Genomic DNA, 27,852 nt, shown 5'->3' on the forward strand with positions numbered 1-27,852 from the left:
GGAAAAGCAGGTCTAGACAGGGCGTCAGCAACGGCATTAAGCTTACCCGCGACATGACGGACATCGGTGGTGAATTCGGAGATAGCAGTCAGGTGCCGCTGCTGGCGGGCCGACCATGGGTCAGACAATTTTAAAAAAGCAAATGTTAATGGTTTGTGTTCCGTAAAGGCCACAAATGGGCGGCCCTCAAGGAAGTACCTGAAATGGCGAGTAGCTAAATAGAGAGCCAGAAGCTCTCGGTTAAATGCGCTATACTTCAGCTCAGCCGAATTTAGTTGCCGGCTGAAAAACGCTAAAGGCTGCCAACGGCCACCGACCTGCTGCTCCAGAACACCACCCACCGCCACGTCAGAGGCGTCAACCGTCAGGGCCGTGGGGGCGGAGGGGCTCGGATGGACCAACATGGTGGCGTCTGCCAAGGCTGCCTTAGCTGCCGTAAAAGCCGACTCTGCGGCCGGGGACCACAACAACTCTACCGGATTCCCTGCAAGGCATTGGAAAAGTGGGCGCATGACTCGCGCAGCTGCCGGAACGAACCTATGGTAGAAATTAACCATGCCTACGAACTCCTGTAGCCCTTTTACTGTGGTGGGCCTGGGGAAAGCCCGGATAGCCTCCACCTTCTCTGGCAAAGGGGCAGCGCCGGCAGGGGTAATTCTGTGCCCTAGAAAATCAAGAGCAGGAAGGCCGAATTGACACTTGGAGGGTTGGATAATGAGCCCGTGGTCTTGGAGCCGCTGGAACACGGTCCGCAAGTGGGCCTGGTGTTCCTGTACTGAGGGGCTGGCGACCAGGATGTCGTCTAAATAAATAAACAAAAAGGGTAAACCCCGGCCCACGCGGTCCATCAGTCGTTGGAAAGCCTGTGCCGCGTTCTTTAAACCGAAAGGCATACGCAACCATTCAAACAACCCGAACGGAGTAATCGTTGCAGTTTTCTGTATGTCCTCCGGTCGCACCGGAATCTGGTGGTATCCTCGCACCAAATCGATTTTGGAGAACACCACCGCTCCTTCCAGCCCAGACGAAAAGTCCTGTAGGTGCGGTATGGGGTAGCGATCAGCCGTGGTGACAGCATTGAGACGCCGATAATCGCCACATGGTCTCCACCCCCCAGATGCCTTGGAGACCATATGTAACGGCGAGGCCCACGGGCTGTCAGACTGACGGACAATTCCCATTTCCTCCATCTTCCTGAACTCCGCCCGTGCCACCACCAGTTTGTCTGGCGGTAGTCTCCTGGCCCGAGCGAAAACGGGAGGGCCTTCGGTGCGGATGTGATGGACCACGCCGTGCTTGGCCGAAGACGTGTCAAAACGTTGAATGAGCAGCTCTGGAAACTCCGCCAGGATCTCAGCATACGAGTCAGGGGCCGCGACGACGGCCTGGACAGTAGGGCTGGGCGGGGAGGCGATTGTCGGAGCGACGTGCTCATCTCCGGCGGAGGGTCGGAGGTCGTTACCGCGGACATCAGGGACCAGTGAAAAAGCCCAGAGAAAATCTGCGCCCAGGATCGCTTGTCTGACGTCGGCTATGATGAATGGCCATTCGTACGTGCGGAGGCCTAACACAAGGGACATCTTCCGTATACCGAAAGTGCGAATGGGGCTGCCATTAACCGCGATGAGGGTGGGACCTGTCTTACCCGATCTGGTTTCGAGGTCGGTCGGCGGCACTATACTGACGATGGCTCCCGTGTCCACCAAAAATTCTGTGTCCGTGGATCGATCATGGACGTAGAGGCGTCGGTTCTGGCCAATCGTAACTGCCCCTATGTACGATCGGCCGAGGCATTTCCCGCGAAGGTACAAGGCGAGCGGCAGTTGCGGGATTCGCTACCCCATCGTAGGTGATAATAGCACCAGCCGCGCTTGTGCGGATCTTTTTGGCGGGCTTTCGGAGAATTGGCGGGAGACGCGGCGCCATCTTGATGTCGCTGTGGCGTGGTCACTGATGTCGAGACCTTGTTGATCGAACCGCTTGCCTTGTTTTTAGCCGCTATGAGCGCGTCCGCTTTCGCTGCATATGCTTCGGGGTCCTTAAAAGAACAATCCATGAGCAGCAGTCGGACATCCTCAGGAAGCTTCTCTCGGAATGCCTGTTCGAACATAGGGCAATCCGTATGCTCACCGGCTAGCATCATCATTTCGGACATGAGAACGGAAGGCCGTCGGTCTCCAAGATCCGGTAGGTGCAGAAGTCTTGCAGCACCATCATGCTTATTAAACCCGAAGGTTCGCAGTAACACTTTCTTCATGGCCTCGTACTTGCTTTCCGCAGGTGGATTAACGATGAACCGCATCACGCGCGTGGTCGTCTCCGACGATAGAGCGCTGACGAGGTAGTAATACATCGTGGAGTCGTCCGATATCTTCTTTATATGAAATTGAGCTTCGGTGTGGATAAACCAAGATTGCGGTGCATGCGTCCAAAACAACGGAAGGTGAACGCTTGCCGCGCTTAACTCCGGTGTGCCCGGCGCGGCCATCAACAACGAGGTGTCGTGTTCCTGCATAGTCGGTGATCGTCCAGATCACGTCGGGGTCACCAATATGGCGAGTCCGAAAACTTGTTGGTTGTAGAAGAAGTTTATTGCAGCCGCAATATTCGAATACAGAGTTAAACAACAAGGTACAGGACAACCATCAAAAACTTACTGTCTTCTTCGAAGACTTCGCCGAACTGAACATTTCGGGCGCCAAAAGCGCACATGACCACGCTGGCCAATCAGCGATGTCGCTCCCTGGACCAATCCCCATGGTCGCGTTCACACGTGACCTCGCTGGCCAATCCGAGGGTTCGACGACCTGGACCATTCTCTATGGTCGCTACAACATTGTATTTTATGTGGCTGTTTGTCTTGTTGCTTTTCATTCAGTATGGCTGAATGGTAACTCAAATTTCACTGTACCGTAATTGGTACATGTGACAATAAACGGACCTCGAAACCTTGACCTTAACCCTGACCTCGGGAGGGAGGGGGCAGTTGAAGTTGGGCGCCACAGCTGCTTTGGGTGCGTGTAGTCGCTGCGGTTAATGAGGAGTCTGTCTGGTGGTGGAGAGGCGGCGCAGATGGGCCGGGTCGCCGCAAGTTGGGAAGGAAGGGTGCGGTGTATTTGCGCCGTTTGCGATTAAAATGAGTTTCGTACCGGTTGCGGATTAAAATGGTTCCGTGGATGCGCACAGATTGCATTAAAATCAATGACATGTAACTTATTCTGTGTTCTGTTGACGATTTGCGTCGGTGATTTGGTTTAAGTAATAATGTGACCCATGAAACAGGGAAGGCTCGAAATATTTGTCAACGGTCACGTCGAGTATCACTGAGCTACAGATGAGCAGAAAGGATAGTTAGAATAAAGGAATAAAATGCAAAATTCATTCCCTGCGTCTCTTACCCACGCCTCACTCACTCACTCACTCACTCACTCACTGTTAGGATTACCCAAGCACACTATGACGGCCCGATGTGCATAATTCTAATTTCACTCTCCCGTCCCCTTCCATCGGTCACTGATTGCACACAGGAATGGCAAAATCCTAATTTAGAAACTGGAAAAAAGGACCCCGCCGTCCAATTAGACCGCAGTCTCTGACTGGCCAAGCGGCGATACTGTCCGTTGCACTGAAAACAAGCCCATCAACGTAACAAACGGAGGAGATATGGAATGTCAACGAGTACACGCTTGAACCTCTGCAGGTTTCCACCAGAGGGCGTGTTGATTGTTCGCGTCACGACGTGGTGCAGCAAGCCACACTCCCAGGAAGGAGGAACATTGCACCAAGTGGCGAACACTGCCCAGTCCATCACAGGTACCGAGCTCTCCATAACCGAATAGACCTGCAGGAGTCGCTGCCTCAAAAACGCCGCCAGCATCGTCAAAGACACACACTGACTTGGCCACGCACTCGTTTCACTCTTGCCATCGGAGAGAAGGGGTAGGTGTCTTTAAACTGTAACATTCAGGATCAGGGCAGCTTCTTCCCGACAACCACGAGGTTATTAAACAATTTAATCTCCAAATATATCGAGTCTGGGGCATTGTTTTTGAATTTGCACTATTAATTTCTCTTTGCGTTTTAATATATACTGAATGTCTTTGTTGTTTCTTAGAGTGTTTACAGAGTACTGTGTCGCCACGTTTACATACCGGTTTTGCTGCTGCATGTAAGAGTTTCATTTTCCGTTGCAGTATATATGGCACATTCTTCTCCGTGGGTTGTCACTTTGTCGTGGTGGAGAAGCTTGTGATGTCCTGAGATCCCGAGAGTGATGCCGTCTGGAGCTGTGCTTTACGAAGGGGAAATCATGCTTGACTAATCTTCTGGAATCCTTCGAGGATGTAACTAGGAAAATTGACAGGGGAGAGCCGGTAGATGTGGTGTACCTAGACTTTCAGAAAGCCTTTGACAAGGTTCCACATAGGAGATTATTGGGCAAAATTAGAGCACATGGTATTGGGGGTAGGGTACTAACATGGATAGAAAATTGGTTGACAGACAGAAAGCAAAGAGTGGGGATAAATGGGTCCCTTTCAGAATGGCAGGCAGTGACCAGTGGGGTACCGCAAGGTTCGGTGCTGGGACCCCAGCTATTTACGATATACATTAATGACTTAGATGAAGGGATTAAAAGTACCATTAGCAAATTTGCAGATGATACTAAGCTGGGGGGTAGTGTGAATTGTGAGGAAGATGCAATAAGGCTGTGTGAGTGGGCGGATACATGGCAGATGCAGTTTAATGTAGATAAGTGTGAGGTTATTCACTTTGGAAGTAAGAATAGAAAGGCAGATTATTATCTGAATGGTGTCAAGTTAGGAAGAGGGGATGTTCAACGAGATCTGGGTGTCCTAGTGCATCAGTCACTGAAAGGAAGCATGCAGGTACAGCAGCCAGTGAAGAAAGCCAATGGAATGTTGGCCTTCGTAACAAGAGGAGTTGAGTATAGGAGCAAAGAGGTCCTTCTACAGTTGTACCGGGCCCTGGTGAGACCGCACCTGGAGTACTGTGTGCAGTTTTGGTCTCCAAATTTGAGGAAGGATATTCTTGCTATTGAGGGCGTGCAGCGTAGGTTCACTAGGTTAATTCCCGGAATGGCGGGACTGTCGTATGTTGAAAGGCTGGAGCAATTAGGCTTGTATACACTGGAATTTAGAAGGATGAGGGGGGATCTTATTGAAACATATAAGATAATTAGGGGATTGGACACATTAGAGGCAGGAAACATGTTCCCAATGTTGGGGGAATCCAGAACAAGGGGCCACAGTTTAAGAATAAGGGGTAGGCCATTTAGAACGGAGATGAGGAAGAACTTTTTCAGTCAGAGAGTGGGGAAGGTGTGGAATTCTCTGCCTCAGAAGGCAGTGGAGGCCAGTTCGTTGGATGCTTTCAAGAGAGAGCTGGATGGAGCTCTTAAGGATAGCGGAGTGAGGGGGTATCGGGAGAAGGCAGGAATGGGGTACTGATTGAGAGTGATCAGCCATGATCGCATTGAATGGCGGTGCTGGCTCGTAGGGCTGAATGGCCTACTCCTGCACCTATTGTCTATTGTCTATTGTCTATAATAAGGGGTAGGCCATTTAGAACTGAGATGAGGAAAAACGTTTTTAGTCAGAGAGTTGTGAATCTGTGGAATTCTCTGCCTCAGAAGGCAGTGGAGGCCAATTCTCTGAATGCATTCAAGAGAGAGCTAGATAGAGCTCTTTAGGATAGCGGAGTCACGGGGTATGGGGAGAAGGCAGGAACGGGGTACTGATTGAGAATGATCAGCCATGATCACATTGAATGGCGGTGCTGGCTCGAAGGGCCGAATGGCCTCCTCCTGCACCTAATGTCTATTGTCTATGGTGCTCCTGGTAGGGTCACCCATGGCAGTAAGGTCGAGGGGGAGGTCCCCGACAAAGAGCAATCCAACCAAGACTTCAACGGTGAAACAGGCGGAGGATGATGGCTGACTTTAGTGGAGCGTCACAACGGCGGGGAAGGCAAGTGGGCAAGTGCTTTAGACGGGAAGGTAGACGCTCCCGTCCCCACGAGTCTCGGGCAGATGAGGTTCGACAGCCTGGGAAGGCAGTCCATCTAGGAGAGGGAAAACTCTGATCTAAAACCTCCACTGCCTTGTGGCCATATCCAGTCATGGAAAACACTCCAGGAGTAAACCTCAAGAAAAATCCGGAGTCAGAGTCCCTAAGGCAGTTGGTCGTTGTCTACAACCTGGTTCTGGCAGCTCCTGCGACAGCGCCGGTGCCAAACTGTAACGGCTCTGCTGTTCCTTTGGATCGATCAGCGACGTGGAGAGGGGGGACATGCTGCATGGGCAACAGCCTGTCCTTCATATGACATCGCCCAGGCTTGCATCCGACCACACATCGACGCTTCTCTAGCCGAGGTTTGGAGCAAGCAGCCAGCAACCAGGATGCATCACCCATGGTCAGCCATGACCAAGGGGTGCCTACATATGGCGCTCTTGCCTCTTGACTCTTCACCTTGGAATTGGTTGAATAAGTCAGCTGTTAATCCACGGTCTGTGGGTACAGGGATCGCCGGTTCTCAACGGTTCCTTGCCTCTTCACCGGTTGATTTCAGGCATCTCCTGCTGACCCGGTTAACGGGTTTTCCGGTTCCCAATCAGCGGAACCGTCCAGACGAGAGACAGTCGGGTATAAACTATCTGCTGTGTGACACGTTGGGCTCTCAGGATACTCTCACGTAACAGTTATCTGGATATAAGACCGACTGTTCAATGACTTCCTGTGTGACTGCAGGGTTCTCAGCAGCGACCCACCTGGATCGGATGAGGACTGTCCGAGAAGGGACTGGCAACAATCGGAAACGCGTTAGAGTGTGTCCTGGATACTGCTACCGAGCGACATGCCTCACCGTTAACCGACTCAGCGATGTCCACGTTTGGCCGGGACACTCGGCCACAGAGCGCATCATCACCCTCTTGAAACACGGACCGAAGGGATGAAACTCCGGTGAATTGATCGCGATGAACAACAGAGCGAATATCGACTGAGTTCGGCATCGAGGTGTCTCGGTGAACCCGAAGCTCATGGCGATCGAGGATCGTGAGGCATGTGTATGTGTATGTGTTGGTAAGTGAAAACACGTGATTGTGTAAATGTGGTTGAGTTGGTTGTTGTGTGTCACTGTGAGTTTAAATATGTGCGGATATGAAAGTGCGACCGTGGGGAGCGTGTTGGCGTGTGGCACTTTGAGTTTGCTGTGAATATTAAGGTGTGAGCGTGTGTATGTGTCAGTCTTTTGTTGTGTGCACCTCATAGTGTGCGAGTGTGTGTTAAAAAGAGTGTGAGAATCGAGTGAGTGCGCGTGTGGTTGTGAGTGGAACTGTGCGATTGTGCGAGAGTGTACGTTTATTGAGTTTAATTAGTTTAGTTTAGTTTATTGTCACGTGTGGTAAGGTGCAGTGAAAAGCTTTTGTCGTGTGCTAACCAGGCAGTAGAAAGACAAGAGATGATTACAATCGAGCCTTTATATTTGCGTGTGTGTGACTGCGTGTAAAAGTGTACGTGAGTGCGCATGATCATGTGTATGCGTGTGTGCGTCTGTGCTTATATGAGTGTGGTAACGCGCGTGTATACGGATGAGTGTGTGAGGATGCATTAGAATGCATATAAACGTGTGTACTCGTGTATTTGCATCAATGTTTTCCTGAGTGTGAGAGCATGTGTGCATTTGTGAGAGACAGTGTCAAGTGATTATGTGAATGTATGCGTGTATGTGTGTGAGTGAGGCAGTGTGCGAATGTGCGAGAGGGTACGAATATGTCTACAGGTGTGTTTTGTGGCTGTGAGTTTTAACGTAGGCGATAGTGACTGTGAGAATGTGTGCTTGGGTGAGTGTGAATGTTGGGGTGTGATTTTGAATTTATGATAATTTTGAGCGCGCATGCTTATGTGTGTGGAAAGTATGTGTCAGTGCGTGGTGTGTATGACAGTGTGTGAGTTGGTCATAACGTACGGTTATGAGTGGCAAAGTGTCTGTCTGCTTGTGAGACGGCGTGCGCGTGTGTACGAAGGTCTATCTGTGTGTGTGTGTGTGTGTGAGTGTATGTGGGTTTGTGAGAGCACGTGCATATGTAAGTGTGAGTATATGACTGAGCAAGTGTGTGAATGTTTAAATGCATAATTCCGTCTGAATGTATATGCCTCTGTATGAGAAAGTGTCTGTGTGTTCCTGTGTGACGGAGGATGTGATTGTTTGTAATTGCGTCCGGGAACGCATGTGAGTGCATGTGACACTGTGCTTCACTGTTTGAGTCAGTGTCTGTGCTTGGGAATGACAGAATGTAAATGTGTGTTTGTGAGTGTTAACGCGAATATGTCAGTGCTGGTCATGTCATAGTGTGTAAGCGTGTGTACGTTTGCCTGTGTAAATGCTAGAGTGTGTGTGTGCGTGGGTGTGTTTATTGGTGTGTGACAATTTGTGAGTGTCCGAGTGTGTGCGCGTGAGTGTGCGAGCGTGCACGTGTGGTTGTGAGTAGCAATGTATGTATGTGAACGTAGCCCTTGTTAGCCTTTGTATGCGCGTGTACGAATGTACGTGTATGAATGTTTATCTGTGTGAACGCGGAATTGAAGGCGTGTGCACGGGTGTGCGTGGACGTGTGAGCGCATGGGTATGCGTTGGTGAATGAATGTGTAAACGCATATTTGAGAGAATGAGAATATGTGAAAGTGCGCGATAATGAGTGTGTGGCTGTTAAAGCGAGTGCGCGCAGATGTGGGAGAATGCGTGAGTGGGAGAGTTTGAATTCTTGGGAGTATGTAATTGTGTTCATGTGTGAGAATGCCCGTGGCTGTGTGTGTGTGTGTGTGTGTGGGGGCGTGTTAGTATAAGAGGGAGGGAACGTGTGAGAGTCTGTGTGAGAATGTGTGACTATGTTTCAATATGTGAGTGAATGTGGGCGTTTCTGTGTGTGTGATCCTTACGTGAGCATGTGAACGTGTGGAACCATATAACCAGGCCCGTCGGAAACAGGCCCGTTCGGCCCTACCAGTCCACGCCGACCACTCTCCCTGACCTAGTCTCATCTACCTGCTCTCAGACCATAACCCTCCAATCCCCTCTCATCCATATACCTATCCAATTTACTCTTAAATAATAAAATCGAGCCTGCCTCCACCACTTCCACCGGAAGCTCATTCCACACAGCCACCACCCTCTGAGTAAAGAAATTACCCCTCATGTTACCCCTAAACTTTTGTCCCTCAATTCTAAAGTTATGTCCTCTTGTTGGAAAGTTATGTCCCCTTGTTTGGGTATGTTAGTGAAAACGCGTGTTTCAGTGTGTTTGGTTACTTTGTGAATGTGAGTGCGGGTGTAGATGATGGTGTGAGTGTGTGAATGTGACCGCGTGACTGCGTGATTGTGTGTGCATGTGTGAGTGTGCGTGACAGGGAGTATGTGTGCTTGAGTTCGTGAGTATCTGAAGCCATTGTACCTGTGACAGTGGGTGAGAGTGTGATTGTTACTACACACTGAGTTACGTACAATTACACGTATTGTACGTGTGGCAATATGTGGGAGGTTGCGAGTGTGCATGTGGTTATGTCTCGGCCAATGTCATTGTGTAACAATGCGGGTGTGCGAGTGTGTGTGTAAACGTGTGCTTGTTTCTGTTTGGTCTGTGTGTGTGCGTGCATGTGAATGTGTGTGATTTGAGTGATTGTGTATGCTTGAGCACGAATGTGAGAGATTGTAGGTTTGCACGAGTGTGTTTAATTGTGTGAGTGTGTGATAGCATGCGAGTGTGTGTGTGTGTCAGGGTGTGCGGGTGAAGGCGGCTGTGCTTGGTTTGAGAATATGAGAGTAGGTGATTGTGTGTGTAACAGAATGCCATTGTGTGAGAGTGGGGCGCGCAAGTATGTTTCTGTGAGCGACAGATTGTTAATGTGTGAGATTGTGAATCCTGGAGAGTGTGAGCATGTGTGCGAGTGAGTGTGTCCGTTTGATTCCGTGTGGCCATGTGCGAATGTGGCGATGCGTGAGCATGATTATGTGAGATTCCGTGATTAGGTGGATTGTGTGTTGGTGTTTGTGTGTGTGAATGCGCGTGAGGTTGTGTGTGAGTGTGATAACAGAGTCTGGCGTGTGTGCTTGCGGGCACGAGATTGTGCAAGAGAACGAGTGTGTGCTTGTGAGTGTGAGAGTGTGAGAATGTATGAGTGTGTGTATGCGTGTGTATGAGTGTGTATTGTGAGAGTGGGAGAGAGCATGTGAATGTGTGAGAGAGGTCGAGTGTGGGTTTGGGGATGAGAGTGACTGTATTTCGTTGCGTGTGATACATGACTGTGAGTGTATGTGAGAAGTTGTGTGATTAGGTGACATTCTGTGAGTGCGACCATGTGAATACGTGTGTGTGTGCTTATCAGAAGCCAAAACCCGGACCAGAGAGTCTACTGCAGGCTTGCGGATACGCTCAGAGCGCGGATTTATTAATGACCCGAAGCACTGAGCTGACCGAATATTTAACCATGTTCTTCGCCTGTTGCCTGAATTTGGGCTGCGTCACCGCGTAAATAAATGTGTTCATGCAGCAATTTATATCCCTCAGCAAGAAGCCGACTTTGTTGAAGATCCATTGAATAATCTGACCTGTTCCATCTCCTGTGATCTGGTAAAAGGCGAGATTTACAATCAGCGTCAGTCACAGGAGGATGAAGCTGCCGGAGATGGCGAAGAGTAAAACCATAGACCTCCTCCTGCTCTCCATTTCCGGGTCACTGCGATTCTGACCCTTCAGTCCCGCACGTACCCGACTGGCTACTAAAACATAGCGGACTGTCAGAGCGTTGAGCAGCAGGATCACAGCGAAAGGGAGGAGCGGAGTTACAACTGTGTCCAACCAGTCAAACTCCACCCACCCGGGCTCAGTGTAATAACTGTTCATCGTATCACAGAACCATGGGACATTGTCAATGATATATCTGGGTCGCTGCGTGAAGTAGCGGGGAAGGTTTTTCAGACAGAGCAGAACGCCGGCTGTTGCGAGAACCACCGCCGCAGTTTTTCCGGTGCAATATTTTGTTTTCAGCTTCTGGCAACAAATGGCGACAAAACGATCAAAGGTGAAAGCAACCGTGAACCAGACAGAACAGTCTGTAGCCGCAAACATCAGGGCAATTAGAACACTGCACACAGGGTAAATGGATAGGAAACTCCACTGAAAATAATGAAGTCTGATCCGATACAAAATGACCTCGGTGATAACGACCACTAGATCCGCCGCTGCCATGGCCACCAGGTAACGAGTGGTGCAGGTAGAGAGGCCGCACTTTCCCCGGGACAGGATCACAATCGCCACGCAATTCACTGCAGAGAGAGAAGGGAACGGACACTGGGCATTACTGAACACGTTCTCCGGGACAGAACACCAGCTAATGATCAGGAGTGTTAGTGCTGCAAGCTTAATAATGCCAGACACGGCTCAGTCTGCGCCCGACCTGCCTGCTTCAGGAGAAAAGAAATAAAGCGATGTGTGGGGTAAAGGGCGGGGAGAACAAGGGCAGACACCCGGCACAATAGGCGAAATGGTCCTTTCTCTACTTAACCCGGCTCATAGTCTCAGACAGGGCCGGTTTCACAGACTTTACCGTGGCCGGCAATGTTCAACCATGACTCTGGGAATTCGACATCTGATGTTGACCAAAAGGATTCCAGAGGGAATGCAGATAAAACAAAATCCCTTACGGATTCAACCCATGGTGAGTACAGTTCTGTAACAACACACGCAGGTAGATCCGGGGCCTTTGGTTCAGGTGATCGATCCAATTATTAACCAATAGACAGTGGAATCGGACTTGGCAGACTCCATTGCGAGACGTGTCCATAGGACCGTGTGTTCACTCGGACACAGTGAACTTCACAATGTAAAACATCACTGAGTGGATTCATATCACTGAGTAATTCATGTGCAATGACCTGCAGTTCGGAAACTTGTAACATCATCAGAATCAGATCTACACAAAACAAGGCGCTTTAAAACTTGAATAGCTCTGCCCACTTACCAGGGACCCCTGCCACCGCAATAATTACGTACAAAACTTTCTCCACGTGCATGTATTCCCAATACATTTCCTCTGCCCAGCAATGGATCACCTTGTGCACCGGTAAACTCTCGGACTGAAATGCTGCTGCATAACATTCCCGAGGATTTTACACCGTTTACCATCTCCGCTGGGACAGCGAAGTTTGAGCAGAGCTAAAAATAGAGATTTTGAAAATAATGACAATTAGATTACAACAGCGAAATGAAATCCCCGCTGTGACAGATTGTAATTTAATCAGGGAGTTGGTTGAGAAATGACAGAAACTGGAAATTGTGGCGAGATTGAGGGATGGAAATTCGCAGCAGCATTGTAGCAGCAAAGGGGATATTTTTTGAAAATCCATCAGATCCAGGTCTCTAGATTTCCTTCGATCCGCTTCAACGGGCAAAGCAATCCCAATTTCGAGGAAACCGCTCTAGACTTCTGTTGTCGAGTTTGAAGACGGTCCGAGCGACCTCTGTCCACAGGTTGAGGAATTAGATCAACAGATCGCTACCCATACCGCCGTTGGCACCCACTTATTTCACTCCTTTCATCGGGAAGCAGATAGAGGAACCTTAAACCTCTACAGGCTCAATAACAGCTCTATCCCCACAGCCACCCTCAATGGTGTTAGGTTGGGTCAGGTAAGGGGGAGGTGCAGCGAGACCTGGGTGTCCTTGTACACCAGTCACTGAAAGTTGGCGTGCAGGTACAGCAGGCAGTGAAGAAAGATAATGGCAAGGGGATTTCAGTATAGGAGTAAGGAGGTTCTTCTGCAGTTGTATAGGGCCCTGGTAAGACCACATCTGGAGTATTGTGTACAGTTTTGGTCTCCTAATTTGAGGAAGGACATCCTTGTAATTGAGGCAGTGCAGCGTAGGTTCACGAGATTGATCCCTAGAATGGCGGGACTGTCATATGAGGAAAGATTGAAAACACTAGGCTTGTATTCACTGGAGTTTAGATGAGAGGGGATCTTATAGAATCATATAGATTCTAGTCATCTAGGCATCTAGATTCTAATCATCTAGATTCTAATCATCTAGTCCCTAAAAGGCCTGGACAAGCTAGATGCAGAAAAAATGTTCCCAATGTTGGCGGAGTCCAGAACCAGGGGCCACAGTCTAAGAATAAAGGGGAGGCCATTTAAAACTGAGGCGAGAAGGAACTTTTCCACCCAGAGAGTTGTGAATTTGTGGAATTCTCTGCCACAGAGGGCAGTGGAGGCCAAATCACTGGATTAATTTAAAAGAGAGTTAGATAGAGCTCTGGGGGATAGTGGAATCAAGGGCTATGGGGAGGAGGCAGGCACGGGTTATTGATTGCGGACGATCAGCCATGATCACAATGAATGGAGGTGCTGGCGCTAAGGGCCGAATGGCCTCCTCCTGGACCTATTTTCTATGTTTCCATGTTTCTATGTTTCGCACTGCAACCTCTGACCCGTTGGGCCGAAACCTCTCCTCCATTGGTGCAGGACACTCTCCTCCCCCACTCCCCCCTCCCCTCTCCACCCCCTCCCTCCGTCCCTCCCTCTCCCCAACCCTCCCTCCCCCCTCTCCTTGCACACCACGTCCCTCCCCCCTCCCTCCCTACGAGATAGATGTAAACTTTAAAATGTGAATAATTGTGCGCCATTGCCCGGTGCGGCTCGGCCGCTAGACTTAACAGTGCCCGGGCCGCGGGGCCTAACATCGCCCGGCGCGGCTCGGCCGCGGGACTTTTCATCGCTGGTGCGGCTCGGCCGCTGGACTTAACATCGCCCGGTGCGGCTTGGCCGCGGGGCCTTCCATCGCCCGGTGCGGCTCGGCCGCTGGACTTAACATCGCCCGGTGCGGCTTGGCCGCGGGGCCTTCCATCGCCTGGTGCGGCTCGGCCGCTGGACTTAACATCGCCCGGTGCGGCTTGGCCGCGGGGCCTTCCATCGCCCGGTTCGGCTCGGCCGCGGGACTTAGCTGCGCACGGCTCGGTCGCGGGGCCTTCCACCGCCCGGTTTGGCCGCGAGACGTTTCAGCGCCCAGTGCGACTCGGCCGCGGGGACTGTGCGGGTCGGTCGGGGACGAGCTGTCTGTCCGTGGGCGTGGGGAAGAGAGTGGAAGGTTTGTTGCCTCCATCACAGTGAGGGGTGTTTGGAGTCACTGTGATGGACGTTATGTGTTGGGGTCATGTGTCTTGTGTTCTTTTTTGTGTGTGACTGCTATGTAGTTTCGTTCGGTACCTTGGTACCGAATGACAAATAAAGCTCTGTTGAACTGTTTTGTGTTTTTTATCTTAATTGTAGTGTTTAGATGTGATGTGGTATATTTTTGTGGTTGTGTGTTATGTGTGTGTGTGTTGGGGGGGGGGGGGGGATGAGAACTGTAAAATTCTCTCTTCCGAACGGAGACCCGACCTTTTTTCTGGATCGTGTCTCCGTTCCCGCTGCGGCCCACCATCGGCCAAACGGCTGGAGCTGGAGGCCTTCACCTGGGACCAACTGGGCTCTGGCTCTGTGGAGCCGGCTGCCTTCGGAGGCTGTGGTGGCGCTGCGGGAGCAGCTGCGACTCGCCTTCGGAGGCTCCGGAGGCTTCAGCGCGGGCCTCGTGGATAACGGAACCTGGCAGGCCCCTGGGTGGGGGCCGACATCGGGAGCTCCAACAGCGGCAGCGTCTTCGCCCGCCCCGGATCGCGGGGCTTGGGTCGGCCCGCCGCGGACATTTCACCGTCCGGCGCGGCCTGGAACGTGGCAACGACAACAGCCTGACCGCGGGAGAAGACGGCAGGGGAAGAGAAAAGACATCCTGGCCTTCCATCACGGTGAGGAGGGGACTGGAGGAGACTCACTGTGATGGATGGTTCTTTTTTGTTTTGTTTTGTCTTGGTTGCGATTGTGTGTTAAATTGTTTATATTTATCGCTTTATTGCTGCACTGTGGGTGACCTTTCATTTCACTGCACATGGTGGGCCATCCCACCAACACCATCATCAAGTTCGCGGATGACACGACTGTGGTTGGACTCATCTCAGAAGGAGATGAGACAGCCTATAGGGATGAAATCCAAAGGCTGGCAGCATGGTGTTCAGTGAACAATCTGGTCCTGAACTCCTCCAAAACAAAGGAACTTATAATTGACTTTAGGAAAACCGGTGGAGACTACGACCCACTCTACATCAATGGGGTCTGTGTGGAAAGGGTACCAGCTTTCAGGTTCCTGGGTACGCACATCGCAGAGGATCTCACCTGGTCTACCAACACCATCACCACAGTAAAGAAGGCACAGCAGAGACTCCACTTCCTGAGGATCCTCAGGAAAACCAACCTGCAGGAGAAGCTCATGTTGTCCTTCTATCGCTGCTCCATCGAGAGTGTGCTGGCATACTGTATAACCACATGGTATGCCAGCTGCTCAGAAAAGGACAGGAAGGCCCTTCAGAGGGTCATCACGACGGCCCAGAAAATCATCGGCTGCTCACTGCCCTCCCTGGAGCACCTGTTCAGCCTACGCTGCCTCAGTAGAGCAGGCAAAATAATAAAAGATCCATCCCACCCCGGCCACCGTCTGTTTGTTCATCTGCCCTCTGGTCGACGTTTCAGGTCGATAAAATCCCGAACAAACAGACTTAAGAACAGTTTTTACCCCAGGGCCATACGAGAACTGAACACTACCTTTGCACTAGGCAACACTAAAAAATCTTTGTACTTAACATAATTGTATTTAATTGTATTTATGTATTTATTTGTTTTTGCATTTATTGCATATATGTTTGTACGCACCGTCAGGATTGGCTATTTTTTAATTTCGTTGTACTCGTTGCAATGACAATAAATGAATATTATTATTATTATTATTATTATTGTATGTGTATGTGACAAATAAACTTGAACTTTAAAAATCTAACATCGATTTCAGTAAAACTTCTTCCATTGGCACCAAAGGAACGTCGGTGAGCACGGTGGGCCTACAATTGTTGCGCTGTCGTGTACCGTTTTGGCTGTAGTTCATGAATAAACAAACAAACAAACGAGATTTTTATTGAAATACTAAACTAAGTGGACCCGTTGGGCCCATTCCACGTAGAGGGGCAACAGGGAAAGGGAGAGAGTGTCACTGAGTGAGCCCTGGCCACAAAGCCTCTCTGGTGTTGCACCCTCAACCACCCCATCTTATCCCCCCCTCCTCCCCTCACGGACCAACTCCAACCCCTTACCCACCCCCCCTTGCCTCCACCCCCACCCCCACTTGCCCCTCCCTACTTGGCCCTGCCCCACCCCCACTCTCCCCAACCCTGTCTCCACCCACATTTCCTCCTCCCCAACCCTATTCGCCCCTCCCGCTCCCCTCACCCCACTCTCCCTGCCCGCACTCCACTCTCTCCCCCACTCCCAATCTTCCCTCCACCCCACCCCCACTATCCCCCACCCCCACTCTTCCCTCGTCCCCAACCCCACCCTGCCTTCCTCCCCACCCCCACTACCCCCAGCACCACCCCCACTCTCTCCTTCCCCACCTCTCTTTCCCCCCACCCCCACTCTCTCCTCCCCCCACACCCTCCCCAATTCTCCCTTCCCCCAACTCTCCCCTGCTCCCCACTGTACCCCATCCCCCCACCCCCACTCTCTCTTACCCCTACCCCCCTCACCCCCACCATCCCCTGCCCCCACCCCCACTGTCCCCATTCCCTCCACCCCTCCTCCCACCACCCCCACTCTCTCTTACCCCTACCCCCCTCACCCCCACCCTCCCCTGCCCCCACCCCCACTGACCCCATTCCCTCCACCCCACCTCCCCCACCCCCACTCTCCCCCGACCCCCTCCCCTCCACCGCCACCCCACTCTGCCTCCACCCCCACTCTCCCCCCACCCCAATCTCTACTCCCCCAACCCCTCCCCCTTATCCCCCACTCTCTCCTCCCCCAATGCCCACTCTTCTCCGTGGACCCGTTGACGGCGAAAGCCACTTACCACTGGCCGTGCGTGCAGGGAGAAGGAGGGAGCTCCGGCGTGCGGCGGCGGCCCGGCTGAGCTGGGAGTGCTTGAGGCGGAAAGCGCAGCGGCTGGGACCCGGCAGAGGTGCGAGGCGGACAACGCGGCGGCTGGGCCCGGCGGGAGCTGGGACCACTCGAGGCTGGCGGCGGCGGCTGGGCCTGGCGCTGCTGGGATCATTCGAGGCGGACAGCACGACGGCGGAAGGCGCGCACAAGATGGCGTAGCGTGAGGAAGTGGAGGAGGAAGAGAGCGGACGCCATTTTTCTGGAGTCGCGACGAGGCCGTCGGTGGAAGCGGCCCTCGTCGATGACGCCATCGGTGGAAGCGGCCGTTGAAGGAGGAGGAGAAGAAGGGGCTTGTGTAGCGGTGATGGTGCGAGGCGCTGGGCCCGGGCGGGAGCGGGGACACGAGGAAGCCGTGGGTTGAAGAGACGGAAGGCAAGGATCAGTGGACCATCAGTCCGACCATCTACCTCCTGCTCGGATGTGGGTGTGGGAGAGTGGGGAGATGAGAGGGGCGAGGGGAATGAGGAGAGATGAGAGGGGAGGGGAGGAGCGGGCGGCCCCGCTGCCGTCGGCCATCTTGTTCGGGAGAGTGAGAAGGGAATCTCGTACGTGCCCCATTGTGACGTCATACGCAGAGCACTTTGAAGAATTTGGTTAGAAATGAAATTTTGAAACTTTAAAATCTCTCTAACTTAAAAATATAAGGCCAGTTTAAATAAAACTTGTTATAAACAGTCGCCAGGACAGTGGTGATTAAGGTGGTGCTAAAATTGTGGCGCTGTGGTTTACCATTTTGCCTGTAGGTCCACATGCCCACAACCAAATCTCAAATTTCAAAATTTCAGAAATATATATATCTATATATATATATATATATATATATATATAATCTGAGTTTTAGTAATATACTAGACAAAGTGGACCCGTTGGGCCCATTCCTCATAGAGGGGGAACAGGGGAGGGGAGAGGGTCTGACTGAGTGAGCCCTGAACCCCTCCACTCAAACCCCCTTATCACACTCTCCTCCACCCACTGACCCACATCATCCCCCTACCTCATCCTCACTTGCGCCTCCCCTGCCCCCAAGCCCACTCCCCAGCCTTGCCTCCACCCCCATTAACCCTCCCTACCCCTAGTCCCCCCTCCCCCACCCCCACTCTCCATGCCCGCAGCCCATTCTCCCCTCACCCCAATCTTCCCTCCTCCCCATTCCTACTCTCCCCCACTATTCCACCGCCCCACCACACCCCACCCTCTACCCCAGCCCCTTCCCCCCCATCCCCACTCTCACTCTCCTCCACCCCCCTTTCCCCACCACCCCCTTCCCCCCCACCTCCCCTCTCTCCTCCCCGACCCCTCCTTACCCACTCTCTCCTCCCCCCACCCTCACTCCCCTCCTACACCCACCCTCCCCTCCACCCATTCGGCCCCCACGCCGTGGACCCGTTGGCGGCGAAAGCCACTTTCCACTGGCCGTGGAAGGAGGGAGCACCGGACTACTCGAGGCGGGCAACGCGGCGGTGGGACCCGGCATAGGTGGGAGGCGGGCAGAGCTGCAGCGGCCCGGCTGGAGGTGGCACTACTCGAGGCCGGGGGGGGGGGGAGGAGGAGGAGGGGGAGGGGGAGGAGGAAGAGGAGGAGGAGGAGGAAGAGAAGGATGAAGAGGGAGGAGGAGGAAGGGGGAGGAGAAGGAAGGGGAGGAGGAGGAGAAGAAGAGGGAGGATGAGGAGAAGAGGGAGGATGAGGAGAAGAAGGGGGAGGAGGAGGAGAAGACGCAGTAGTGGAAGAGCGGCCAGTCTTTTTCTGGAGTCGCGACGGGGCCATCGGTGGAAGCGGCCCTCGTCGATGACGCCGTCGGTGGATGCGGCCGCTAAAGGAGGAGGAGAAGAAGCTGCCCACTGGGGCTTGTGTTGCGGTGATGGTTCGGGGCGCTGGGCCCGGGTGGGAGCGGGGACACGAGGACGCCGTGGGTTGAAGGGACGGAAGGGAAGGATCAGTGGACCATCAGTGTGACCATCTCCCTCCTACTCGGAGTGTCCCCCGGGTGTGGGAGAGTGGGGAGGGGAGAGAGGAGAGGGGAGAGAGGAGAGAGGAGAGGGGAGGCACTGACCGTGGACGGAAGGTCCCGCTAACGGCGTCCATCTTGTTCGGTCGAGTGAGGAGAGATGTCGTGCCTATGGTGACGTCATATGCAGAGCACTTTGAAGAATTTGGGTACTAATTAAATTAGAAATGAAATTTTGAAACTTTAAAATCTCTCTAACTTAAAAAAATATAAGACAAAGTAAAATAAAACTTGTTATAAACAGTCGCCAGGACCGTGGTAGTTAAGGTAGTCAAGTCAAGTCAAGTCAATTTTATTTGTATAGCACATTTAAAAACAACCCACGTTGACCAAAGTGCTGTACATCTGATTAGGTTCCAATGGAAAAAAAATGAAACATACAGTAGCACGCAAACATAACAGCACATACAAAACAGTTCACAGCGCCTCCTCAATGAGCCTCAAACGCTAGGGAGTAGAAATAGGTTTTGAGCCTGGACTTAAAGGAGTCGATGGAGGGGGCAGTTCTGATGGGGAGAGGGACGCAGTCTAGGAGCTGCAACCGCAAAAGCGCGGTCACCCCTGAGCCTAGACCGTGGGATAGTGAGTAGCCCCAAGTCGGCCGACCTGAGGGACCTGGAGTTAGAGAGGGGGGTTAGAAGATTTTTGATGTGGGGGGGGAATGTCCATTTAGGGCTTTATAAGTGAATAGGAGGAGCTTGAAGTTGATTCTGTACCATACAGGGAGCCAGTGGAGAGAGGCCAGAATCGGCGTGATGTGGTCCCTTTTTCGGGTACCCGTCAGGAGTCTCGCTGCGGCGTTTTGGACCAGTTGCAGACGGGACAGGGATGAGAGGAGAGGGATGTTAAAATTATGGCGCTATGGTTTACTGTTTTGGTTGTTGGTCCACATGTCCACAACCAAATCTGAGAACTTTGTTTAGAAATGAAATTTTTAAACTTTAAAATCTCTCTAACTTAAAAAATACAAGACCAATGTAAATAAAACCTGTTTTAAACAGTCGCCAAGAGAGTGGTGATTAAGGTGGCGCTACAATTGTGGCACTATGGTTTACCGTTTTGGCTGCAGGTCCACATGTGCACAACCAATTTTCAAAATTTCAGAGAGACACATACAAATATATATATATATATATATATATATATATATATATATAATGGGTTATATATGGGGCAAATTTAGGGTTATGCATGTAGAATCATGGAAGGGGTGTGGAAGTGTCTATGCCTCAAAGAGACCAGCATTGTCAGCATTACCCACCCACCGTGGCTAAACTCTCATTTCACTCCTGCTGGAGGATACACAGATATATATTAAATTTCTCAAATTAAGTCAAGAGACTTAATTAAGTCAAGAGACATATTGCCATATCTTCAAACAAAACATTGAAACTCTTACTTGCAGTAGTGCAACAGAATATGTGAACATATTACTCTAAGGAACTGCAGATGCTGGAATCCCGAGTGAAACACAAAGTCAGGCAGCATCTACCCCTCCCCTATTTTTCTCCCCACTTTTCACTCTTTCCCCATCAAAATGCACACCCTTTACTCTCTCCCCATCAAAATGCACACCCATTCTCCCAATATCTGCTCCCCCACCCCTTTGTCCTGCCCCTCATTGTCTTCTACCAATATCCCTGCCTTCACATTTCACTCCACTTATCTTACAACCTTTTGTCTTGTTTATCTCCAGACTTGCCCAACTCATAACAGTTATGTATGTTCTCCAGAGATGCTGCCTGAGTTACCCCACCAAAGTGTTCTATTTTTGTGAAGCAGCATCTGTGGTTCCACGTGTCTACATGTCTGGAAAACACAGGGACCCCTTTTCATACTGACTGTAGTAGGGGCCAAATACCTGAAAAAGCCTGACAAGTTCAAAGTGGTCAAGCGAGGGGGTTTATTTTATTTAATTTTATTTAGTTTAGAGATACAGCGCGGAAACAGGCCATTCGGCCCAACGGGTCCACACTGACCAGCGATCCCCGCACATTAACACTATCCTACACCCACCAGGGACAATTCTTTCATTTACCAAGCCAATTAACCTACAAACCTGTACATCTTTGGAGTGTGGGAGGAAACCAAAGATCTCGGAGAAAACCTACGCTGTCACGGGGAGAACGTACAAACTCCGTACAGACAGCACCCGTAGTCAGGATCGAACCCGGGTCTCCAGCGCTGCATTCGCTGGACGGCAGCAACTCTACCGCTGCGCCACCGTGACCACCCATATTGTCAGATTGGTGGACAGAGATTCATGATGAAAAAGAAACCAAAGGGTAAGCCAGAGGAAGGGATACAGGTGGATGGGGATGGGAGGTGGGGAGGAAGGGTGCTGGGTAGTGGGAGGTATTAATGTGGGAGGAGGGGGTCACAGGAAATAGAGGGGAGTGGGGAAAGAGGGGTCAGGGGAGTTCCTTAAAATTGGAGAATTCAATATTCATTCCATGGGTTGCAAACTACCCAAGCAGAATATGCCGTGCAGTTCCTCTAGTCTGTGTGTGGCCACACTCTGGCAATGGAGGTCCCAGGACAGAAAGGTCAGTTTGGGAATGGAAAAGGAATTTTTCCACGGTAGCGCAGCGGTAGAGTTGCTGCTTTACAGCGAATGCAGCGCCGGAGACTCAGGTTCGATCCTGACTACGGGTGCTGCACTGTAAGGAGTTTGTACGTTCTCCCCGTGACCTGCGTGGGTTTACTCCGAGATCTTCGGTTTCCTCCCACACTCCAAAGACGTACATGTATGTAGGTTAATTGGCTGGGTAAATGTAACAATTGTCCCTAGTGGGTGTAGGATAGTGTTAATGTACGGGGATCACTGGGCGGCACGGACTTGGAGGGCCGAAAAGGCCTGTTTCCGGCTGCATATATATGATATGATATGATAAAACAGAGAAACATAGCAAATAGGTGCAGGAGTAGGTCATTTGACCCTTCGAGCCATTCAATATGATCATGGCTCATCATCCAAAATCAGTACCCCGTTCCTGCTTTATCCCCATATCCCTTGATTCCTTTAGCTGAAAGAGCGAAATCTAACTCTGTCTTGAAAACATCCAGTGAATTGGCCTCTACTGCCTTCTGTGGCAGAAAATTCCACCGATTCACAAATCTGTGGGTGAACAAACGGGAGATCCAGCAGACGGATTCATCATGATCTTGATAGACACAGAGTAACTCAGCGGGACAGGCAGCATCTCTGGAGAGGGAATGGGTGACGTTTCGGGTCAAAACCCTTCTTCAGACTTCTACTCCAGCATTTTGGGTCTACCTTCGATTTAAACCAGCATCTGCAATTCTTTCCTCCACATTTCCTCATGACCTTGTTCTTGCCCTTATTTACACAGTCCAAGAACCCCACGGCCTTTTTTAATCAGTTCCTAAGTCTGCTCTGCCACAATTATACATGTATCGCACCAGATCTCACTGTACCCTTCTTAGATTTGCGCTCTCCAGTTTATATTATCTCTTCTTATTCTGCTCCCGAAGAACTATATTTTTCAGCATTACATTTTATCGGCCTGCACCATTATCTTTTCCCTTCTAGAAGTCTATCATAATTCTCATTTAGTTTAGTTTGGAGATACAGCACGGAAACAGGCCCTTCAACCCAGCCTTCAACCCACTGAGTCCTGCACTGACCAGCGACCCCCGCATATTACACTATCCTACACACGCCAGGGACCATTTCACATTTATAACCAGGCCAATTAACCTACAAACCTGCACGTCTTTGGAGTGTGGGATGAAACCGAAGATCTCGGAGAAAACCCGCACAGGTCCCTGGGAGAACGTACAAACTCCATACAGACAGCACCCGTAGTGGGGATGGAACCCGGGTCTCTGGCGCTGTAAGGCAGTAGTTCTGCCGCTGCACCTCCTCATGTTTCACTACACCTCTGGGTTTTATGTCATCTACAAATTTGGAAATTATGCTTTGTACCCTCAAGCCCTTATCTTATCAAGATACTAAGAGCAATGGTGTTGGTACTGACCACAGAGGAACACCACTTTCCAACAGTTATAAAAGTAACTGCTCACAACCACTCCCCCCACTACTCCTGCATTGCTTCTGGCATTTTTAATCCAGCTTCTTCAATCTTCAATTTTAATCATGTTCTTCAATATTTTTTTTTATTTTTTAATGTTTATTTTTAATTTTTTTAATTTAATTAATTACAGTGCATATAACAACAACAGTAAACCCCATCCCTCCCCTTCCCTACATAATCATGAAAACAAACAAACAAAAACAAACAAATAATATATATTTTTTAAATTAAAAAAACATCACCACAATGTGACAAAAAAGACAAAAACACAAAAACATGAGGCAATGTAATTTTCACAAGTCAAATATTTCAGTATTTTCACTGCTGGATTCAAAGAAGGTACAAACGCGTGTGGCATTGAGGGGATAGTTTTACTTGTCCTTAATATGCTGCAGCACTGGGTTCCATATGTTGAAGAACTTTTGAGGGTTGCCAGACAATTCATATCTCAACCACTCTACGTGTAAGATGCCCATTAATTCTCTTAACCAAGTCTCAAACTCAGGAGCAGAGTCTGATTTCCATAGTTTCAAAATACATCTGTTGGCAATTACCATACCATAAACCAAGATTGTGCGAGCATTATGGTCTAGCTTCTCAAGCGTTGTGGAATACTCGAATAGAGCAGATTCAGGGTCCGGAGTTAAAGTGACGTTTAAAACAGTAGAGTACCATTGAAATAAAAGACACCAAAAGTTGTGAAGTTTTGGACAAGTCCAAAAGTGGTGAGCGAGTGTACCCTCAGCGGTCTTGCATCTATTACACAAAGGTGAGAGACCAGGAAAGATTTTATGCAGCTTAACCTTAGAGTAGTGTAATCTGTGTATAACCTTGAATTGAATCAGTTGTAGCCTAGAATTAATAGAACAGGATTTTATACTTTTCAGTACTTCCTTCCAGACATCGTCATCAATTTCAACGTTAAGGTCTTCTTCCCAGGTTTGTTTTATTTTTATTTTATTTATTTTTTTTAAGATAAATTTTTATTGGAGATAGGTACATAACCTTCTTTACAGTCATACATTTTTTAAATTGATAATATTGTCAATTATTATTATATTGTCTCCAATACCTTTTGCTCCTTTTTTTTTATTTTTTTTAAACTAGATAGAACTAAAGAAATAGATGAAGTAAAGAAAGAAAGGAGAGAGAAGAAAAATAAAAACAAAAATAAAAACAAATTATAAAGATAAAGAAAAAGTTAGTTAAAGAAGAATGGAGAAATTTATTAAAATAACAAAAACTTCATTCGAGATATATTTGTACATTTCAAAGTATAGCATTTCATCCATTCTTTAGTCCGAGTGCTGGTCAGGTTCCTGTGCTGAACCATTCTGACCCTTTAAGTAATCAATAAAAGGAGACCATGTTCCTATGAATAATTCCTGTTTGTCCAACAGGGAGAATCTGATTCTTTCCACGTTTAAGGTCTCCGTCATTTCTATAATCCACATTTTGATTGTGGGGGCCGTAGGTCCTTTCCAAAATTTTAGAATTAATTTTTTTCCTGTTATTAAACTATAATCCATAAAGTTTCTTTGTGTTGTTCTAAATGTTTGATTTAATTCTAATATTCCGAGTATAATTAATTTTGGATCTGGGTCCAATTGTGTGCTGGTTACTTTAGATATTATGCTAAAAATATTTACCCAGAATTTTTTAATTTTTATACAGTTTGCAAACATATGAAATAATGTAGCTTCTAAATGTTGACATTTATCACATTTAGGTGAGATATGTTGGAAAATTTTATGTAGTTTTGTTTTTGAATAGTGTAACCTATGTATTACTTTAAATTGTATTAGAGAATGTCTGGCGTTTAGTGAACACTGATGTATATGTTTCAAACTTTCTTCCCAAGTATCTTTCGTAATTACTTGGTTTAATTCTTTTTCCCATTTTTGTCTGTATAAGTCCGTGGAGGGAATGTCACTGTCTAATAAGATATTATATATATAAGATATTAATTTTTCTGTATTAGGATGTTTGTTCCAACATTCATCAAGAATTTCTGAATTTCTAATTCGAAAATTTTGGGTGTTCGATTTTACATAATCTCTAAGTTGAAGATATCTGAAATAATCATTTCCACGAAGACCATAAGTCTGTTGCAACTCCTGAAATGTCAGAAAGGTGCCTTCCTTATAAAGTTGTCCCATATTTTTAATTCCATAATCCTTCCATTGTGTAAAACCCCCGTCTACCCATGAAGGCTTAAACAAAGGATTATTCACAATTGGAAGAGAAAGTGATAAATTATCTAATTTTAATGTCTTTTTTAATTGTTTCCAAATTCGTATAGTACTAAATATTATAGGGTTTTCCCTATAAATTTTTTTGTTTAATTTAGACGTAGCAAATAATATCGAACCAATATCAAAAGGTAAACAATCTTCCTTTTCCATTTTTAACCAGTCTGGTTGATGATCTATTTCTTCCAACCAGAAATTCATATTTTTAATATTAACTGCCCAGAAATAAAACAAAAAATTGGGTAAAGCCAGGCCTCCATTTATTTTTGATTTACACAAGTGTCTTTTGTTTATCCTATGATTCTTATAATCCCAGATAAAATCATTAACAATAGAGTCCAATTTTTAAAAAAAGTTTTTTGTCAGATATATCGGAATTGTCTGAAAAAGGTATAATATTTGCGGTAAAAAAATCATTTTTATGGCATTAATTTTACCAACCATTGAGATAGGGAGTGTTTTCCAATATTGAATATTCTTATGTAGTTTGTTCAGTAATGGGGGGAAATTTGCTTTAAATAATGATGTATATATCTTAGTTATATAGATACCTAAATATTTAAATTTTTCATTTACTATTTTAAATGGAAATTGTTGTATTATCTGTTTATTATGTTCCCTTATTGGCATAATTTCGCTTTTATTCCAATTTATTCTGTATCCTGATAGTGAACCAAATTGGGTTATTAGCTTTAATAAGTTTGGAATACTAATTTCTGGTTTTGTAATGTAAATTAATACGTCATCTGCGTATAGAGAAATTTTATTCACTGTGTCCTTTGTGTTATATCCATGTATTTCCGGATGCCCCCTAACTCTTTCTGCCAGTGGCTCAATAGCAAGCGCAAATAATAATGGGGATAACGGGCATCCTTGTCTACAACCTCTAGATAGGGTAAATTTCGATGACAACCTTTGGTTTGTAAATATTCTGGCCGTGGGATTTGTATATAACAGTTTTATCCATGTACAGAATTTCTCCCCTAGCTGCATATTTTCCATCACCGAAAATAAATAAGACCATTCAACCTGATCAAATGCTTTTTCAGCATCAAGTGAGATTATTGCTAGATCTTCATTAATAATTCTCTTGGAATATATAATATTAAATAATCTTCTTAGATTATAGTATGAGTATCGTTTCTGAATGAAGCCTGTTTGGTCAGGGTGTATTAATTTATTCATCACTGTACTTAATCTATACGCTAGTATTTTAGTTAAAATTTTTTGATCTGTATTTAAAAGTGCAATTGCTCTGTATGATCCCGGATCTTCCGGATCTTTATCAGCTTTAGGAATGAGTGTTATTATAGATTCATTTAGAGTGTCTGGAAGTTTCTGTTGAGTATATATATACTCATACAGTCTATGTAAACGTGGGCTAAGCAAATCATAAAAATTTTTATAAAATTCGGAGCCTAAACCATCTGGTCCTACTGCTTTACCATTTTTTAAAGAACCAATAGACTCCTCAATATCCTTTGTCGTAATCTCCCTTTCTAATACTTCTCTATCGTTTGAATCTAAACCTTTTAAATTACATTTTTTTAAAAAGTCTGCTATTCCTTCTGATTGTGCTACGGTTTTAGTTGAATAAAGGCTCTGATAATATTGGAGAAATCTATCATTTATGTCCTTGGGCATTTTTAATAATTCTCCTGTCTCTGTTCTAATTTTATGAATTATTTTTTCCCCTTCCATTTTTCGTAACTGACGTGCTAATAGTTTTTGTGGTTTGTCTCCAAATTCAAAATGTAATTGTTTTGTTTTTTGATAGAGTTTTATTACTTGTTCTGAATACTTTTTATTTAATTTATATTTCAATACCGCAATTTTATTATATTTTAGAGTAGATGGCATTCTCGCATTTTCTATATCTAGTTGTTTGATTTCACTTTCCAATGTTTGTTGCTTAATCCTGTTCTCTTTATTGTAAAAAGCTTGAGCAGAAATTAATGTACCTCGAACATACGCTTTAAACGTTTCCCACATAAGAGAAATAGGTGTGTCAGGGTTGTCATTTACCTCAAAAAATATTTGAATCTGTTTAATAATATATTCCTGGCATGACTTTTCGTTCACAATTTGTGGGTTAAATCTCCAATATGCTTGTTTCTCGGACATTCCATTTAATTTAATCATGAATGTTAAAGGTGCATGATCTGAGATTATAATATTATGGTATTTTGAATTATAAGTAAGTGAGATAAGTTTAGCGTCGACCAAAAAATAATCTATTCTTGAATAGGTTTTATGTACAGGTGAATAGAATGAGTATTCTCGTCCAGTTGGGTTTTCCACTCTCCAAACATCTTTAATATTACTAGTGTCCATATATGCATTTAATAAGTCACTGGAATGTGATTTGGTTTTCCTTTGTCTTGTTGATCTGTCTAAATAGGAATCTAAAGTACAATTTAAATCTCCTCCAATTACTAAATTATGT

Source organism: Rhinoraja longicauda, chromosome 3 (assembly GCF_053455715.1).
Source record: "Rhinoraja longicauda isolate Sanriku21f chromosome 3, sRhiLon1.1, whole genome shotgun sequence".
Taxonomy (NCBI): Eukaryota; Metazoa; Chordata; class Chondrichthyes; order Rajiformes; family Arhynchobatidae; genus Rhinoraja; species Rhinoraja longicauda.